Source organism: Condylura cristata, unplaced genomic scaffold, assembly GCF_000260355.1.
Source record: "Condylura cristata isolate star-nosed mole 26May11 unplaced genomic scaffold, ConCri1.0 scaffold00008, whole genome shotgun sequence".
Classification (NCBI taxonomy): Eukaryota; Metazoa; Chordata; class Mammalia; order Eulipotyphla; family Talpidae; genus Condylura; species Condylura cristata.
The window spans coordinates 50,581,188-50,601,552 of NW_004567109.1; positions in this window are offsets into that span (position 1 = coordinate 50,581,188).

Genomic DNA, 20,365 nt, shown 5'->3' on the forward strand with positions numbered 1-20,365 from the left:
GGATACCTATAACCTATATAACAATGTCTCTATACTGAAAGCATCAACATTCCTCGTGCTCTTTTAGAGACTCTATTGTGATTAAGAATTCTTTAAAACTATGCAGGATCTGACTTTTATCATTTTCCAAGATGACCACTTATTTCTAGTTTCTATGCATTTGTACTTGCTATTTCCATTCTGGAATTCATTATAATTTCTCTGCCTGAGGACCCATGCTCTGAGAAAATCCTCCCCATCTTTGGTCTTCACTGCTAACCATTAGCCTTTCCGGACTATCGCAATACCACCTACATGGGTCTCTACTTCTGTTATCATACTTTACCACATAATATCTAAAGGGATGTTTTAATGCTATCATGCAACAATTTCAAAATTCCCAGGAATGCCTTAAATTGAGAATGAAATTAACAGAATTATAGTACACAGAAAAATGTATCTGGCCCATACTCTCACACTAAACCTACCTTCTTGTCTCTTTCTGGAAAAATCTCTCATTAGAACTTGCCAAGCCTTAATTATATCATTGATGTTGCTGCTCAGTATCATTTCAGAAAGGTCTTCCTTGTGATGGTGTCTAAAATAGTAGACACCATCACCCTGCATTCCTGTAGCTTGCTTTGTTTTTTTCTCAGTGATTCTTACTGAAATTAGATCAGTTCATTTTTTCCACATTTTATTGTCACTCTCCTGCACTAAAATATATTCAGAGTGTGACATTAACATTCTATTTTTTCTGCTGCTTTATCCCCACTGATTAGAGGAACATGTGGCAAAGAATAAGTTCTCATTTTATATTTCTTGAATGAAAAGAGTAAACCAGGGGTCACTGATTCCATGAACTCTCTTTCTAATGCCTACCACCTCCACATACAAAGGTTAAGAAGCTGTGATCATGTCTCTCATCATCACGACCTGACATAAAAAGTTATTTATTGAGTAACTTGCTGTATAGCAGTGCCCCCCCCACACATAAAAGATTGTACATATATTTTCTTATGTAAATTTATGCTACTTTGTTTTGGTTATAATGGCTGCTACTACTATTCTTTTCACTATCATTATTATTTCTAACTTAACATCACACAACAGCAAGGACAGAGTCAGGATTAAACCCTATGTAGTCCGGATTCATAGACAGTGTCTATGACCATTATGTAACACCTGCTCTTAAGAATATTATTGGACCCTCCATGGCAGCACAGCAGGTTAAAGCACAGCACTAAGAAGCTAAGCCACTTCAGTATGAATTCATTCCCTGCCTGGAGATGATCCAAATGGTGTGGCAGACCTCTCCTGACCTGCCTGCTGCTCCCCTCAGCAGTGTACTTTGCCCATCTGCCTGTTCTACTCCCTACTGTCTCTGGTGAATCCCCTCACTGCCCCTGCACCTCTGGCTTGTACCACAGTTCTGTATGCATAAATAAATCTTTAAAAAAAGAAAATAATTTGTGTGTATTTGTAAAATGGTTTATTTGTATATTGGTATCACTGTAGGATTTCTCCTGGAAAAAATTAGGACTTATTCTAACACAGCACAACCCCAATAGTAGTGAGTGAACTGACGAGTGAAGAGTCATCTATACCCAGGGAACAACATAATGGACTCGTACATTCTAAAATAAAAACAAATGTATTTTTGTCAGGTTGTCAGAACTACCTGATTCTGATCAATGAGAACAACAAAGGGCCTATAGTTTATCTGAGGAATAGGTATGCCTACTATAGTGAAAGTTTTCATAATTAATGCTTATCCCCTTCAATCTATAAACATTTCTAAACATTCATATGGACAAAATAATAACAAGGATACTCTTTGAAATGCAGACATGAAAATTACTAAAATGGGCCCTCCAGGTGGCACAGCAGGTTAAAGCACAGCACTAAGAAGCTATAGCAGCCACTGCAGCACAAGTTCGATCCCAGGCCAGGAGGGAGGTGACCCACATGGTGTGGCAGACCACAGCACTGAGAAGTTAAAGCCACATCAGCATGAGTTCAATCCCTGTCCTGAGAGGTGACCACATGGCGTGGCAGACCTCTCGTGACCCACCTGCTGCTCCCCTCAGCAGTGTACTTCATTAATCCACCTTTCTGGTCCCCACTCTGTCTCACTGCCCCTGCTACTCTGGCCTGTACTCTAGGTTTGTATGCATAAATCTTTAAAAAATTACTAAGATTTGGAAAAACTAGGCAAAACATGATTCCATAGACTTTTTTTTTTTTTTGGTAATCCTTTGTGTGGAAATGTGACTTGATTTTATTAATGAACTCCAATTCAATATCATGAATTTCTTTTCAGCACTTAGGACTCGCTGACTCTCATATTATGCAGTGGTGATAGAAGCACCAAAGACTATCTGAATACATGAATATGTGAATAGGCTCAATGTGTCTAAACAACTAAGGGTGAAAATAAGTATTGTATTCTTCAGGATAAGAAATATGTAGCTCCGATGAACTGGGACTAGAAGAATCATGGCTTAAACTAACCTAGTTAAGGGGCAGACAAGGTGAAGACAATATCACTCTCTCCTGAGATATATAAACCAGATATTCAAATGCTATCAACAATCACGAAGTTGATGTGTCTGTTTTTCTCAAAGCATTAAATATATGTCCACAACAAAGTGAAGAGAATGTTTGAGACTAAACATCTAGAAAGTTAAATGCAAAACTGTCTTCATAATTGGAATCTCTCCACAATTCAAACACAATAAGTCTAGTAGATAATTTTTTCAAAAGCATATTCTAGGTGATATTTTCATTAAATAATTCTGGTTTAATGTTACATTGACTCTTTCATTAGCGCCTGCAATTCTTTAAGCTAAGAGATTTTTGCAGCCTAATGCCTCATCAGAAGCACATAGTGAGCACAATACAATTGTAAACTAAATTTTAGATATAAAGCAGTACTGAGACAATTCAGATAAGAGAAGCAAGAGATACTCTTCCTCTGCAGAATAGTGCATTTCACTATTCATAGTGAAGAACCACGTCTGGATGCTCCCCTACTTCTATCCTCACCACAAAGTAAGCATTAGTCATTTATTTTTTAGATTTAATGCAGATAATAATCACTTGTCAATAAATATAACTAGAAGCATTACACAGAAAAAAAACTATGAATCTCTGCAAATTTACAATACGTATGTAGATAATATAATGTGACTATGATAATATAATGTGACTATATGTAGATATAAATTTCTAATAACATGACTTATATTTTTCTTAAATTGCAACTTGGTAAAAGTTCCATGTAAAGACTGTCACACATAAAATTTTTTCTTCACATCTTGAATCAGCACCATAAATGTCAATAAGCAGGTCATGTGACAAATGAGCTTATTCATTCTTGAATGAAAATTGTGAATAACTTTCTAAATTTTTACCTTCATTTCTGTAATTATTTCATCACTGAGCATAACATGCACTTAAAATATACTAATATATCTTGTCCACACATTTTACCTCAAGGACCTACTGACTTAGAGGAACTTATTCCAGGAGGGAGCACCTACCATTGCAAGGATATAGGTTACATTCCTGAACTCTATATTGCTTTATATTAGAAAAGCAACATCTAATTTCTTTGTCATATTTGTATACTAACATCTTTGGACATTTCACTCACTTTTTATATTTCAACATTTAACTTTCAATCACTGTGCTCTCAAATGTAAACTATATCTCAACATATAATTGCAGCTCTCCCTGGTGGTGCAAAGGTTAAAGCACCATATTTGGAAGCTCTAGGAAGCCACTTCACTAAGAGTTCAATCCCTGGCCAGGGAGCTGACCAACATGGTGGGGCAGACCTCTCCTGACTGGCTTGCTGCTCCCCTCAGCAGTTTATTTCAGCCAGTCTGCCTGTTCTGCCCCACCCCTCTGTCTCTGGTGAATCTTCTTACCCACCACACCTCTGGCCTCTACCCCAGTTCTGTAAGCATAAATAAATCTTAAAATAAATAAATCATATATATATATACATATATATATACATATGTATATATAATTGTTGCTTTCTACAATTACACTTTAGTCTTCAACACGATGAATTTTATCTACTTATATTTATCTATCTATTTATATTTAAGAAATGGCATGGTATTTTACATCTGCCATCCTGTGATTCTCTACTGCTTTTAATTTTGATTTAGTGAAATATCCTGAAGATTTTTTTCATTAACTCATTAGTAATATGTTGTGTAAATATACTCTAGTGATCCCCCAAAAGAATATATAACTCATCCTATCCTAATTATACTATAAAATATTTAACTCCTTTCCTGACTTCTTGAACCATAAAGCACTTCATTTCAGGTACCCCAGCCCTTTATTTTTATTCTTTTTAAAACGAGAAAATGCTCTTAGACATCACTGGTTCACAATGTTGTCTTAAATATTTGCCTTCAACCCTGAAGAAAAAAGTATTATGATAGAAAAATATTTACTTGTTAAACACTATCAGAAATTGAATTCAAATGACTGAAGATCTTTCGGTATCTGTCATAAAGGTGGTCAGGTTTTTCCCCTTTGCTTATGTAATATAATTGGTTGTGGTATTCTATTTCCTCATAGCAAAAAGCCCTTCAGGTGCCACAAATTTTGTTAACAGTACTTTATTAATTTAACACTTAAATTTCATTTTTTAATATTGCTATTTGCATCTAAATGCATAAAATAGCTATGTGTTGCTGTATCATCTTACTTGTTCTGCTTTAGTATTTGGTGTCAGTAGCAATATCAGATTAGTTTCTTAAATTGAATTTGGAGATGACTTATTTCTCCATGCTTTGAAAAAGATTGAAAATCTAAAAATGTCTTCTTGAAAGTTTGTACAAACTTATCTTGGAAACATCTGGGTCATGAAATGATTTGAGGATTTTTTTTAAAGATTTATTTATGCTTACAGACCTGGGGTACAGGCCAGAGGTGTGGTAGGTGAAAGGATTCACCAGAGACAGGCAGATTGACAAAGTACACTGCTGAGGGGAACAGCAGGCAGGTCAGGAGAGGTCTACTGTGCCATGTGTGTCACTTACTGGGGATCGAACTCGTGCTACAGTGGCTTCCTAGAGCTTCATAATGCAGTGCTTATGCCACCAGAGAAAGCCCTTATTTGAGGATTTTATTTATTTATTTATTGTTAGCTGATAGGACTTAACTTTGACAAAAAATTTACTATTCCATTGAGTGTTTAAATGTCGGGAGCATGATTTCATGTCCATAATTAATCTGAAAAAGAAATTATGCTGTGTCTGGCGCTCTGTCACCTTCACACACCTAATGCTGTGAATTACTATTCTCCACATTTCCCTGTGGGTATCTTTTATAGGTTTATCTATTTTCTTAGTTTTCAAATAAATTAGAAATGAAAACATTCTAAAATAACATTTCTTATTTAGTATTATCATGCCATCTCTAACATTTTTGTTGATTTGTGGTTCTACTTCAATGTACTTTCACTATCTCTCTATTTATACTTAACAAACAGTAGCTTAAAAGAACACCCATGCATTTTCTCACAACAGTTCAGAGGTTTGGAAAATATTGCTGGGTTCCTGCTCAGGGTATCATGAAGCTAATGGAGAGGTCAGTCAGGTATTCCGCTGGAGACTCTGGAAAGACCTGTGTCAAAGCCCATTTTTGTAAAGTTCTGTAGTTACCTATCAAAGGACTGAGGCCCCTGTATCAATTTTGGCTTCTTTCAGCTGGTGTGGTTTCTTTCAGCTTTAGAGACCATCCACATTCCTTGCTACATGACTTTCCATCTTCAGACCTACAATCTGTTAAATTCATCCCTTCTTTGTATCTCTAAACTCTTGTCTCTGTACTATAGATCATAAAGTGATTATTGACTAGGGCAGTCACATCAGGATATTTCTGTATATACAGGATATTACTGTAAGGTCAACTGATGTGGATCTTTAATTACTTCTGTAAATTCATTCACAACACACCCCAAGTTGGTATTTGACCCAATAATTGGGTCAAGGCATGTCCCATATATGAGGAGATTTTATAGAATTTTGCTGGCTACACCTGAGTAGAATAATTGATTTATTCTTCCACTTTGTAGGGATACATTTTCCAGAATACATATTCACCTGTGTTCTCTACTTTTGATATATTCTCACTTGAAAAGTTGATATCCTCTTTGACTCAGTGTTATTATTTCTGGTTCCTATGTGGTTCAATGTGTTCCTTAAGTAATGTTTTTGTTATTAGGTTTTTGGTTGTTTTTTTTTTTTTCTTTTACTTAATAAACTTTAAGATGAGTATGATTCATTCTTTTGGGAATTTGAGACTTGATATATGATCAATATTAATAAAAGGCTTATGAATGGTTAAAAAGGTATTTTCTGCCTAGTAACTGCAATAATTATTTAACTTCTTAAGTTTGTGATTCAACTTTAGATTATTTGATCATGAAGTTTTAAAAATAGCGTTTCTTTATTTTGAATGTTTTCGTTTGGTATATTTGAGTGATATACATGTGTATTTATGCACAAATTAGATTTTTTTTATTAAAGATTTTATTTATTTGTGCATACAGAACTGGGGTACAGGCCAGAGGCTCAGGGGCGGTGAGAGGCTTCACCAGAGACAGAGTGGGCAACAGAACAGGCAGATGGTCGAAGTACACTGCTGAGGGGAGCAGCGGGCGGGCCAGGAGAGGTCTGCCACACCATGTGGTCACCTCCGGGGCTGGCGGGAATTGAACTCACGCGGAAGCGGCTTTAGATTCTCAGTGCTGTGCTTTAACCCGCTGAGCCACCAGGGAGGGCCTGCACATGTAGATTTTTAGTAAGCATGTTGTACATGATATACCCAGGATTTGCTTATCTTATATCACATATGGAAATTTATGGTTTTTAAGTACATTCACCCATTTATCTTATTTCTAACTCTAAATACTAATGTGTTCTGTTTCTGTGATATTGTTTCTCTTTTTAGAGTTTACATGTAAAATCATGCAGTAGCCTTTGTTTGTCTCATAGCATAATTTCAGCCAGTTTGTCTTTGCAAATGACAGGATTACTATCATGATGACTGTATAATATTCCTCTACATGTAGATCATATGATGTTCAACATATGTGTTGAAAGTGTGTGTCCATTGATGGACATTTAGTTTGCCTTCATGTTTTGGTTATTGTAGATGACATAAAAAGACATACATGTCTTTTTAAGTTAGTGCTTTCCTTTATAAAATATATAATGTAACTTTCTCACTTAATTCTAAAGTATTAAAGTGGAAAAATTTACTAAAACTGAGTAAATTTCAATGTAAATAATGAATTTTAATTAATAATGTATTAACTTTTGTGACTATTAGGGGATCTTATAGAATTTTGCTGGCCACATCTCTGAGGGTGGCCACACAGATGTGAGATTACTGATAGGGGAAACAGTGTAGGTTTTGAGGGAACTGATAAGTTTCATTGTAAAGCTAAATTATCAATAAAGGTATTTGACTAATAACTTTCAAAATAAAAATTACAATTGAATATGCATTACATTAATATAAACTTTATTAATACAACTGATTTGGGCATTATACCCACAATATTTAGTATTTGAAAACTAGAGAGACAAAGTATTGATTGCTATGTTAATGAACACTATGAAGACAATGGAATAAAATTCTTTGGGAATACATAGGAATGGTATCTAACCTAAAACTGCTCTCTCCAACCAACTTGAAATTAAACTCAAATACCTGTACACATACTTTTGTAAATGTGTTGCCTTAGAATAAAGGAAGAATGAAGGTAAAGTATAGTAAAATTAATGCTCTATGTAAATGCTCAAATGTAACACTAGAAAACATAATGGGACAATCAGATACTTGATTTCTAGGTTTAATGACAATTGAACTATAACTACAAATGAACATAAACTTCAGAAAAGCAATGTTTTCATATGATCCCCACTCCGTGCCTAGAATAGTATCCCACATGAGTTGAACTTGATGATTGCTTAGTCAAATGATTGAAAGAATGGCAATGTGGTTTGTAATACCAGTAGCAACATTGCTATCAGTTATGTAATATTCTGAATTACTGATCAATTTGAGTCTCTAAGCAAAAGTTTTCCCATTTCTTTTAATTATTGATAAATATTAATTAATGAGAAGTTAACAAAAAATTCTTTAAAGTAATTTAATATTGAATATGGAATATGTTAATAATGAATTCACACTAATGGGTCACCTATTATGTATCTAATAGAAAGAGGCTGAGTTTATGCAACTATATTCCCAGTCCTGGAAGGTCACTCATAAGTAACTTTTGAATAAGTCAATCCTTGCAATTAGTCTGGTATGTGGTTGTTTTGCCACTTTATAGTCTAGCAATCACTATACATCTGAGTCTTAGCAAAAAGTATTGTTCATGATGATATTTGAACTCACTTAGAATTTCATGTATTTCTTTACAAAATATTTACTTTACTCAGAAATTTAATTCCTCACTAAAAAAGACCAAAAGATTGTACCAGCCTTGTCTCTACATTCATTCTTTGCCCAGATCCCTTTGCATCCCTGTTTCTAGAGTGCCAAACTAATTCCTTAACACTGTCATCTTTATTTGAAGGCTGCCCTCTGTTGCCTCAGTGATCTCTGCCAATGCACAGATGACCAGAAATGATTGAAAATTAACATCTGAGAGAAGCTTGGATCATTTTGGTTCAAGAATATGAATACCCCAGCTGCTTCTCCTTTAGTTACATAATTCTAAGGCACTTATTCTGTACCTCTACAGAGAACTTCCCAGGAGATTATGCTTATTAATAACTTGACAAGCTGCTTTTGCTTTCCCATCTCATCTTCATACTCATTTTTCTTGCAACTCCCAAATAAATAGAGTGCTCTCAGGGTCTGAATCTCAGGAGAATGCTATTAAGAGAGTTAGAAATGGTTCTAGGAAATATATTCTCAGAGGCCACTTCAGGGCTGGGTCACTGGCTGCCCAGGGACTCAAAAAGACAGCATTTCTATAGCAGATAATATGGTGATAATTTTGGAATTCCATAACATAATCATTAATAAACTCTGCCAGTTGTTAATTTAAATAGAGTATCTGCTACAAAGAACATACTGATGAATGCAATGTATCTGGCATTTGAGATATGCGGCCATGGTAATTATAAAGACTGGAATCATTTAGCTATTTTTAAGTTACATTGACAAGCTAAATAAACACAACAGACTCAAATCAGCCTATAAATGCATTGTGCACAGAGGGCATCTTTGATAATTTCTAAAAAGAACTTCATTTCCTGCAACTGGTAAACAGCCAGATCAAACCAAAACCAGACACAGGGCCTAACTGTGACAGTAGCTGAATTACAGAAAAGGAATGATTCCCAGGACCCCAACTACCAGAGATGGGAACACCCACATGATGGGATACACCTGAAGTTATGAATCCTGATTTCCTAGGGCCATCCACAACTGCAGAAGTGTCCCACTTCCCTTTTTAGTGGCTGAGAACCGCCCCTTGCTTAAGACCTTTCAGAGGCCTCTGGTGATATGAAGAATTGTTCTTTAATCTTGCCCACTATTAAATATAAATGGGTACAACTATTTTGAAAAATGATCTAGATTTACCTTTAAAAAACCTGAAAGTGGAAAAACCACATGAGCTAAATAAAAATCCCACTGTTGAGCATTTATCCAGAGATCACGAAAATATCAATCCAAGCTGTATATTCTATGTTTATTGTAATATTCTTTACAATAGCTAAGGTTATATCTCAGTTTATCCCCAATACAGCCTGGGTTCTATCTCCAATCAGGGAGGTGACCCACATGGCTCAGCATACCTCTTATGTTTCACCCACTGCTCCTCTCAGCAGTATAGTTCAGTAAATCCACCTGTTCTGCTATCTACTCTGTCTCTGGTGAGTCTTCAGCCCTGCCCCCTCACCTCTGGCCTACACCCCAGATCTTCTACACAAAAGAAAAGAGATGAATCAAAATATGCGGCATATCCACACAATGGAAAGCCATTCCATCAACAGGAAGGATGAACTATGCAACAAAATTGAATTCTCTGTAGTAATTTGTAATAAAGCAAGTCAGAATGAGTGACAAAGAAATATTGGACACACACATACCGCAAAGTGAAAGTAAGCAAATATTTATAAAACTAGTGGCTATAATGAACAAAGTGAAGTCTGAGGCTAGAGGAAGGGGAAGAGGAAGACAGGCTCAAAATGGTTTAAGGACAGTGGTATGAAAAAGAAAAACTTCTCATCACTTCTAGAACGAATGTGAAGTTTAAAAAAAAAAAAAAAAAACTACTGTACCTGTCCAGGAGATAAGGGATTATTATTCTCAAAGAATTTTAAGAAATTGCAAATGTATATTTTCAGACACCAATAATGGATTATGAGAATTCTAAGGGAAAGTAGGGATTATTGGGTGGCATGAAGAATGTAAGATTGTATAAGGTAGAGTTGGTAAATGTTAGCTACTGTCTAATGAATGAGTTGAATATACTGATAAAGACCTCTAGAGTTTGTCCTAATTTTCTACTGAAACGGCTTCCTAAAGTTGGGAAAAATGTTGGCCTCCTGTAGATGGAGATACTGGGTAGTGTGGAAGAGATCAGTTATGTTCAGAGAAGTGGTCATTTTAGAATGAATTTACTTAATGTCTGACTTACTTTTCTAACAAGAACCCAGAGGATTCTCCACCTAGTAAATCATAAAGAGGTGCTAATGAGAGCTGCACCAACATCATGTCCTTTCCAAACTAGGGTCAATGGAGGGGGATACTGCTCTGGAACTGGGTCTCCTACAATCGATGGGGATTATAGGATTTTGGCACAACACAGGCCAAGTGACAGCATTAAATATTAGAAGAAAAAGTAAAGACAGTAACCAAAATACAGCAAAGCCGAGATAAAAAAAAAAAACAAGTTTGCACAATGCATGTTTTAATTATCTATATATATTTTTTGTGGAAAAGTTACTATTCTCTGATAACCATAAAACAAGTATGTATCAGTATATTAGACTCATATCCCCCACATTAAATTTTTATAAAAAAAAAAGTTTCAGTTTCGGCCCTCCCTGGTGGCGCAGCAGGTTAAAGCACAGCACTGAGAATCTAAAGCCGCTTCCTCATGAGTTTGATTCCCGCCTGCCCCGGAGGTGACCACATAGTGTGGCAGACCTCTCCTGGCCCGCCCGCTGCTCCCCTCAGCAGTGTACTTTGTCGATCTGCCTGTTCTGCTCCCCACTCTGTCTCTGGTGAAGCCTCTCGCCGCCCCTGAGCCTCTGGCCTGTACCCCAGTTCTGTATGCACAAATAAATAAAAATCTTAAAAAAAAAAAAAGTTTCAGTTTCACTTGTAATATACATGCAGTAAAAATACTGACATTCCCTGAAAGGGCAAGCAATGATTTTATAATGCAATTTTCATGATTGAGTATTGGGCATTGATCCTTCCCACACTTGTCTTTGCTTAGGAGAAAAAAAAAATGTGTGAGGGTTTATGTGGAAGGATGCTGCTTAATAAGAAGTAAATTAGGACACATTGTAATAAGAAATGTATATAAATGAGCCATCAAGATATTTTGGAGGAGTGTTTCTTATCTGGGAACCACTGATGTAAAGAGAACTGATTTCTTGGTATTTTAACCTTAAACATTTCCCTGTCTTGTTTCAGTGGCGATATTTAAATGAATTTTAAGTACAGCAGGACTTGTGGAAGCATCAGCAGTTGACCGACTAATACATCCTGTTTATCAGTGAGCATATTAAGCTAGCAGGTGGCATGTGTGTGACTTGTATACAAGTCCCCACTGTCTAATCCTTTTGATTATTAACTAGCTTAAGATGTAAGTAAATATAAATTCCTCTAGTCAAAATAGATTGATTTTTTTTTCTATTTTAAAATTGAAATACCCTAATCTGGAAAGCCTGGAAACAGCTTTACAAGTTTAAAAAAAGAAAAGTGCTAGTTAAAAAAAAAAAAGTAAAAAAAAAGATGTCTCAATGGACTATTGTGATGGACATGGATGATATGGTGGTGTGTGCACTATAGTGGCAATACCAGATTGGGGAGCCTCCTAATGTTACATCAATTAATTTTTTTAATGCCACTTATACTTTTAACACCTGATAACCTGTTTTTATACTCTATGCATTTGTCTGTTATATATTTATTAGTTTTACAGCATTTGATTTTAAGGCGTTTGCCTAATTTTAGAAAACATCAAATAATTATGGACCACAATTCCAAATTCTTTACACTTATGAAAATGACATACTCTTTTTCCAGAAGCTATCACCTCCTAAACAACATTTTATATCTTTATAAGAGCTCATTGAATGTATATACTATATATTATTTAATCATGATCTTATAAACAAGTTTGAAGTAGTCATTTTTCCAGATAAATAGAAATATGATAAAGGGCGATGTTAATAAGAAAAAAGATTGATGATTGGGCTCTCCCTGGTGGCACAGTGGGTTAAAGCACCACATTATGAAGCTCTCTGAAGCCACTGCAGAATGAGTTCAATCCCCTGTCAGGTTGCTGACCCACATGGCACAGGAGACCTCTCCTGATTTGCCCACTGCTCCCCTCAGCAGTGTACTTAGTCAATCTGCCTGTTCTGCTCCCCACTCTGTCTCTGGTGAATCCTCTCACCACCCTGGTCTGTATTCCGGTTCTGTAAGCTTAAATAAGTAAATCTTTAAAAAAAAAAAGAGGTCCTCCTGGTGGCGCAGCAGTTAAAGCACAGCACTAAGAAGTTAAAGCCACTTCCACATGAGTTCAATCCCCACCTGCCCCAGAGGTAACCACATGGCACAGCAGACCTCTCCTGACCAGCCCGCTGCTCCCCTCAGCAGGGTACTTCGTCAGTTGGCCTGTTTTGCTCCCTACTCTGCCTCTGGTGAATCCACTCACCACCCCTGCATTTCTGGCCTGTACCCCAGTTTTTTACTCACAAATATTAAAAGAAGAAGAGAGATTGATGATGGATAGACAGACAAAAATTGGCTCACATGGCTTTGAAGGCTGAGAAGACCTATGACCTGCAGCTAGGAAACGCGGGACTTAAGGAGCTGAAAAGTAACTCCAGTTTGAGCACAAAGTTTTGAGAATGAGGTGAAACAAAAGCATAAATTTCAGTCTATATCTGAAGGCCAGAGAAATGGAAGTACTAAGTTTGAACTAAATACCAAAGAGGAGAAAAACATAGTCCTAGTTCAAGCAGGGAGGGAGAGAGCAAGAGAAATTTTAGACAGTTTTGTTCTTCTCAGGTCCTTGTGAGATTGAATGAGGTCCAGTCACATTGGTTTTCCAGTTTCAATGAGTCAAATGCAAAGCTCATCTGGAAATACTCAACACACTCAGAAATATCAAGGTACCTGGGCACTCCAAGACCCGGTCAAGCTGACACATAATATCAACCACCATAGGTTGTTTCATCTCATTACTATGAACAATTCTATCTTGTGTATTTATGCCAGTCTATTCTTTTATTTCAGAATTTATGATAAATTCATAGATTTCCAGAAGTTATCCAATCAAATGCCTTTGTATATTAAATTTTTGACATTGTTTCAAAAGGATAATTTTGTACTACATACATAGTCATCAGAAATATATTATTCTGTACTATAGTTACATGTATTTGTCTAATTTCTCAGAATTGATATTTGTATTTACATTATCTACCTTTTGATATTTGTAAGGATAAGCATTCCCCATATGTTTATTAACCATTTGAGTATTATTTCATGAATCATATACATCGGCTGCACATTTAGTGAAATAGCAGGCTTTAAATTGTTTTTTTTTAAATCTTCTGAGTAATAGTTCATACTCTTACTGTGAGTTTGAGTTATTTTGCTTTATATTCTTTTTTTAATAAGGTTCTGATTATGTACCACAAACATATTTTATCATAAAATCATGTCGAAGTGTGCAAAATACTTGTTATAAAAATAATTCATTAATTCTATTGAGATTTTTCAAATTCATATCTGAGCTTTAGCATTTCACATCTTTGATATAACTATGAGGTGAGTTTATGTAACAAACTGATTAAAAAATCAAATAATCCTTTCTTTGCTTGTTGTGATGTTTCTATGAAATGTATTTATCATGGCAGAGAAGTAACAGAATAGACCTGTGAGAATTACAAATATCAATTTTTTAAGATATGTTTGACAAGGTACAAAACAGGTAAGTACAAGAATACAGAGAAATGTTTAGACAGTGTCTCCTCTTTTCACTTACCCAATCATTTGTACCGCCCCCTGGCTCTCAGTTGCTAGAGAACAGAAACCACAGCCTTTCCATCTTTCTATTGCTAATATGGTTCCTAACATTTACCAAATGGATATGAATCTGATCTATTATCACAATTCTTAGAGCCAGCTCAAGTCTTAAATTCAGAGAATGTAAATGGCCCTGAAATAATTACTGTAATCACTGTAGTAATTCTTGAAATGATTCCCTATTTTATCAACCTTATCTCTAAATGTTTAGCATTTTTATTCTAACTTGGTGTCTGTTAAAGCTTCCCAAACTAGAATTATTTATCCAGCACGTTCACAGACCTGTAAGAAACCTAATGCTGCTAAGTTTAAAGGGTAAGTTAGTTCTTATGGCAGGTGCAATATTTTGTGGACAAGTAGAGTCAAGCACCTACCTGCATTCCATTAAAACCCTATTCACACATGCATATACTTACATGTTAACATATTGAATGAACACTTTGGCGTTTTGTAAGAACAGGTTCTTTCAAACCTATAAGAAGGCTGGCAATGACTTCAGATAAGGTAGAACTATCACCTCCAGTTAAAGTGATATTTTGTTTCCTTCTTTGCTTTTCTATCCACCCAAAAACCAGTCCCCAGTTCCTGAATGCTTTAAATTATCTTCTACTGAGTGGCATTGTTTTGTTTCTAAGGATTATCATTAACTTCAGGTAATTTCCCATTCATATTAGTGAATCAGTCTCAACCCTTTCATTTTTTCCAATCACAGAGCACTTGATTACAAAAATAGATATATTTCTAACTCACACTTTCCAAATTTTGACCATTGATAAATGTAAGAGAGACAACTTGGTTAAGAAAGACCAAGCTGCATTCTCATTTTTGTGATTTGCTAGTTGAGTTATCTCTACTTTCAACACCAAATTCAAGCATTTCAGTTTAATCATCATGATATTTTTAGTGGAAGGTTTTTAATCTTTGAATTCAGAAAAGTTCTTAGTCCCAAGCCTATTCAAGGTTATTGACCTGGAGCACAGTATCTTTCAGTGACTCAAGTCCATACCCTTCACATAGCTTGAATAATAGTAGAAAAATATTTAGTGGGATCCATTTACCAGACAAGGACCATTATAATCACTCAAAATAAACATTCAGAGAAGGCAATGAGGCAGGCAAGATGGTAGCAGAGTGAAGACATGGAGCTCATCTCCTTGCATACTTATAGCTAGAGTATAGCAAGTTAAAGTCTCCTGAAAGCAAAACAAAACTAGTAAACATGGGCCTCTCTGGTGACAGCGTTATCAAGCTACTGTTAACCACTGCATCCAATTTCGACCCCCAGCTGGCCAGGGAGCTGATCCACATGGTACAGCAGACCTCTTCTCTCTCACTGCTCCCTTCAGCAATGATTTAATTCAATCCACCTGTTCTTCTCCCAACTCTTGTCTCTGGTGAATCCTTTCAACCTCCCCATACCTCTGGCCTATACCCAAACTATGTATGCATAAATATATAAATATTAGAAAAAAAAACTATTGCAGAAACAAGGAATAATATCTGGAGGAAGAGAAAAAAGCATAACATGCCAAACAGGCAACTGGCTCAGGCAGGTGGGGTGAGACCCATCAGAATAGAAGACCCGAAGCAGAAGAGTGAATCCGGCCAAGGCCCTTATACAGCAGTTCCTCACAGACTTAGTTGAGCCTCCTGACAGAATCCAGAAGCACATGTCAAAATGGCTGTGGTAATCTCCTGAAGGGCCAAGGGCAGCTCCACCATAGCAGACACTGTGCAGATGTCAGTGCAGCCTCAGAAAGCTCAGAGAATGAGCTGCCAGCAGAACTGATTTAGCGATCCCCAGCCCCCAAAGATGTCCCCACACACAGTGAGGTCCAAGGTTTCTGAAGGTGGCAGTGACACAACAGATCCTCACAGACAGAAGCACCTTCTCACACTGAAGACCCAACTAGAGATTATTCCTCACTGGAATAATGAAGTACCACCTACTGCACCTACTGGAAAAGTAGAAACACTGCATTTTTTTTAAAGATTTATTTATTTGCACAGAACTGGGGTACAGGCCAGAGATGTGGAGGGTGAGAGGATTCACCAGAGACAGAGCGGGGTACAGAACAGGCAGATTGACGAAGTACAGTGCTGAGGGGAGCAGCAGGCGGGTCAGGAGAGGTCTGCCACGCCATGTGGATCTCCTCCAGGGCAGGAGGGGATCGAACTCATGAGGAAGTGACTTAAGCTTGTTAGTGCTGTGCTTTAACCCGCTGTGCCACCAGGGAGGGCCCGAAACACTGCATTCTTAATTAAAAAAAAAAAAGTTGAGATGGGGGGAAAAAAGACAACCTGAATGCTCAAAGGAATGCTATACTCCAGAGAGAACAATCCTTCAATACACAGTAACAAAGGTGTGGAGGATCTTCTCTACCTATCAGATACAGAAATCAAATTGCCTTGACAAAGAAATTCTTACAAAACAGGCGGCAGCAGCTTCAGTGCGAGTTCGATCCCCACCCCAGAGGTGACCCACAAGGTGCAGCAGACCTCTCCTGACCCGCCCGCTGCTCCCTGCAGCTATGTACATCAGTTGCCCTGTTCTGCTCCCCACTCTGTCTCTGGTGAATCCTCTGACTGCCCCTGCACCTCTGACCTGTACCCCAGCTCTATGAATAAATAAATCTTTAAAAAAAAAATCCAAACAATGGCAAAAACTGATCATAAGACATAAGAAAACAAAAATAAATGAATGCATCTGAGATGTAAAGTTAATGAGCACATGGGACAATCGCCAGGCTTGAGCACATATCGGACTACAAGACAAGTATCAACAAATTCAAAAATTGAGGCACACAGCATCTTTATTGTTTACAGCAGTATCAAACTAGAAATCAACCACACACAAAAAAGAAAAACCTCCAATTTGGAGACTAAAGAACTCATTACTGAGTAACTACTGAGTTAATGAGGAAATTAAGGAAGAAATCAAAAATACTATGAGACAAATCTTCTAAAACAAAGCCAATGTTGCATCCATGTTACCTCAATTAAAAAAAAAAAAAAAGACAAGGTAAAACAAGCATTGGTCTCTAATCCTTACAAAATGATGTAAATATATTTTGAATAGACTGTAAATCACTAAACTCTCCAAATTCAAGGCAACTATCGGATTTAGCAAATTTATTTCTATAATGGCCGCAGTTATGCGATTTGTCACGTAAATAATCATAATTATTAGTACTCTATTGACTTTAAATTAGGGAGGAATGATAGACATTGACAAAAATCAAGTGTGTATAACAGTTCTATATATTCTAAACATTTGAAAAAGGTTTTCTATGAACAGAGTGCCATCTCGTTTTGCAGGATTAGGCATTAAGGATGTGTAGTAAGGTCAGCCAACATCACCTCCATGGCAACTACTTCCGGAGTTTAGAACACTAAAGAAACTGCTTCTTGTTATAGTTCTCAGTATTTTAAGGTAGATAACATGACAACCTTAGAGACAGCTGTGAAGTTCCAGGACAAAAGTGATGATACTTTAAGCGAAAAAGAAAAAAACAATGGCACAACAATGTTCTGATACAGAAACATCGTGACATTGCATCCCGATTATAGTAGAATTAGGAGGCTTTTGAAATACTTTAAAATGCATTTAGAGATATTTCTTTCATCTAATTAAGTGAGAATTAGTAAGAAAGAAAAATATTGTTCCTTCAGAGAGATACTTAACAAAATTAGGTTATAAAAAGTTGAACATTTATATCCTTCTGAAGTTTAAAACACAACCACTTTCATAATATGCATAATCCTGCCTTCCAAAGATAAAATGCAGCTGGTATGGTTGGTGTATGAATGGAACAGTCTCAGAGATGTAGACAAAGTTTGTGCAGAAAATTGAAAAATATGTAGTTTCCTAGAGGAGGAGAATTTGTAAAGGGAGTGAAAGCAATGGATTTCTGATAGTGTACACTGGTGTGAAACAGCACGGTGCCTTTAAAATCTGGAAAACATCATTCCCAGAATCTTATTTAGGTTCAGGTTAATATTTCAGCCAATTTTCCTACTATGCTTCTAACACAACTTTCTAGAAGAAACCTTATAAAAGCACCCTAACAGGGCAAAAATTGGTATTAAGTATAAACTAGAAAATCACAAAGCCAAGGGATACAGGAAATTTGATATGAGTAGTTTGTACATATTTTAGTGATTAGCACATAATAAGATATAATTCATCACTCAAAATTGATTGTTTTACTTGTACAGAAGCCAATATAATTGCAGTTATCTTTTCCGTCAATTTATGTCCACTTGTCTGCCAGTTTTCACCATACTTACTTTGTGCCCTCCCTGAAACAAATTCCCCAACTGTTTAGGAAATTCAAATAGACCTCCTAAATATTTCACACATAGCTTTTAGTAATAAATTATCCAACATATTTCACCCAGGTCAGACTCCATAGCTTTCCATTTTCAAAAGGTGAATTAACTCTTGACAAGGGAAATTCAAAACTATTCAAAGCCTGTGAATAAGACAAAGGATGAAAAGAAAATAGATGAAGTAATGCAATATGCAGCTGAGGAGGAAAGGATGCCAAGTAACAGGGATACAACAGCATGAAGCAAAGCGGCTTCATTAATACACTGCAAAGTACCAGAATGCCGCGCAAGACAACACTTGGTTTCCAAACCAAACACCACCAGAGTTTGCCACTATTGATTGTAAGTAGCAGCTGCCTAATTGCTAGAAAGCAGACACTTGAGCAGTTGTTGAGATTTGGAAATGCAAATAAGCTTCCTCACAAACGTATCTGTATCACAGCTTCTGTGGCTTTTGGTTGAATTACACAATGATTGTGATATTTAGCCATTATAGTAATTAAACTTTATAAAGTAATCAGTGGTAGCAAACAGGTACATAAATAGCTGTTACTTAGGTAATAGTCAAATCACAATAAAAAACAGTATTCAGTATTTTCATTTCCTAGCTCAATATCAATTTGATCTAGTCCCAACAATAATGCTTTTGGAAATAAATTCTTACCACAAAAATATTTAGCCTATGAATATTCGTTTGACATCTTCTATATAAGGTAGTTGTGTTGTCAAAAATTAAAAAAAAAAAAATCCTGTAGTTATTTCTTTGGTGTAGAAACCAAGAAGGGCTTGGGGAGAAATAATAAATGCTCAACCTCACAACTTCTTTAACACAACTTCCTTCCATAATATATTTAAATGCAGCAATCTAAAATTAGTGATATGTTCTGGCTAGCCAAAATTTCATATTTGACGTTCTAACTACTGTAAATTGTAATTTTCAAAGAGCTATAATGCCAAAAATATGATCTAATTAACATTCATAATATACAGAACCCAATCTAATTTTGTCCCTAAGTTATTTTTTTTTAAGATTTATTTATGCATACAGAACTGGGGAACAAGCCAGAGGTGCAGGGGTGGTGAGAGGATTCACCAGAAACAGAATGGGGAGCAGAACAGGCAGATCGACAAAGTACACTGCTGAGGGGAGCAGTGTGCAGGTCAGGAGTGGTCTGCCACGCCATGTGGTCAACACTGGAGCAGGGCTTGAACTCATGCTGAAGTGGCTTTAACTTCTCAGTGCTATGTTTCAACCTGCTGTGCCACCACGGGGGGCCTAAAAAGTTATTCTTGATCAGCAAAACCATCAATTTTTATTGAACATTCAATGTAATACACTATTTAACATGATGCTATTATGTAACAGGAATTGTGCTAGACGGTACTACCAAGATTAAAACTTCCATTTCTTGGGGAACACAAAATAATGGAAGGAAAGGACAATGAATAGGACACAGAATATATTTTGTTAAGTATAAAGATAGGAAGTTTAATCCATCTGGAGGAATCCAAGAAAGGGTATAGAATGCATATCTCAGATATGTCTTACCCAAGGGAGAGTGTATTTATAGTAGAATATTTATAAATCAATCACTATTGGTTGAGAGCCACTCATAGGGGTGTTTATTCTCCCACACTTCTAGCTCAGAGGGAGACAAAACATACTTAAATTTCTTAAAGAATGTGGAGATCCTAATATAGGGAAAGAATTTTTTGGACT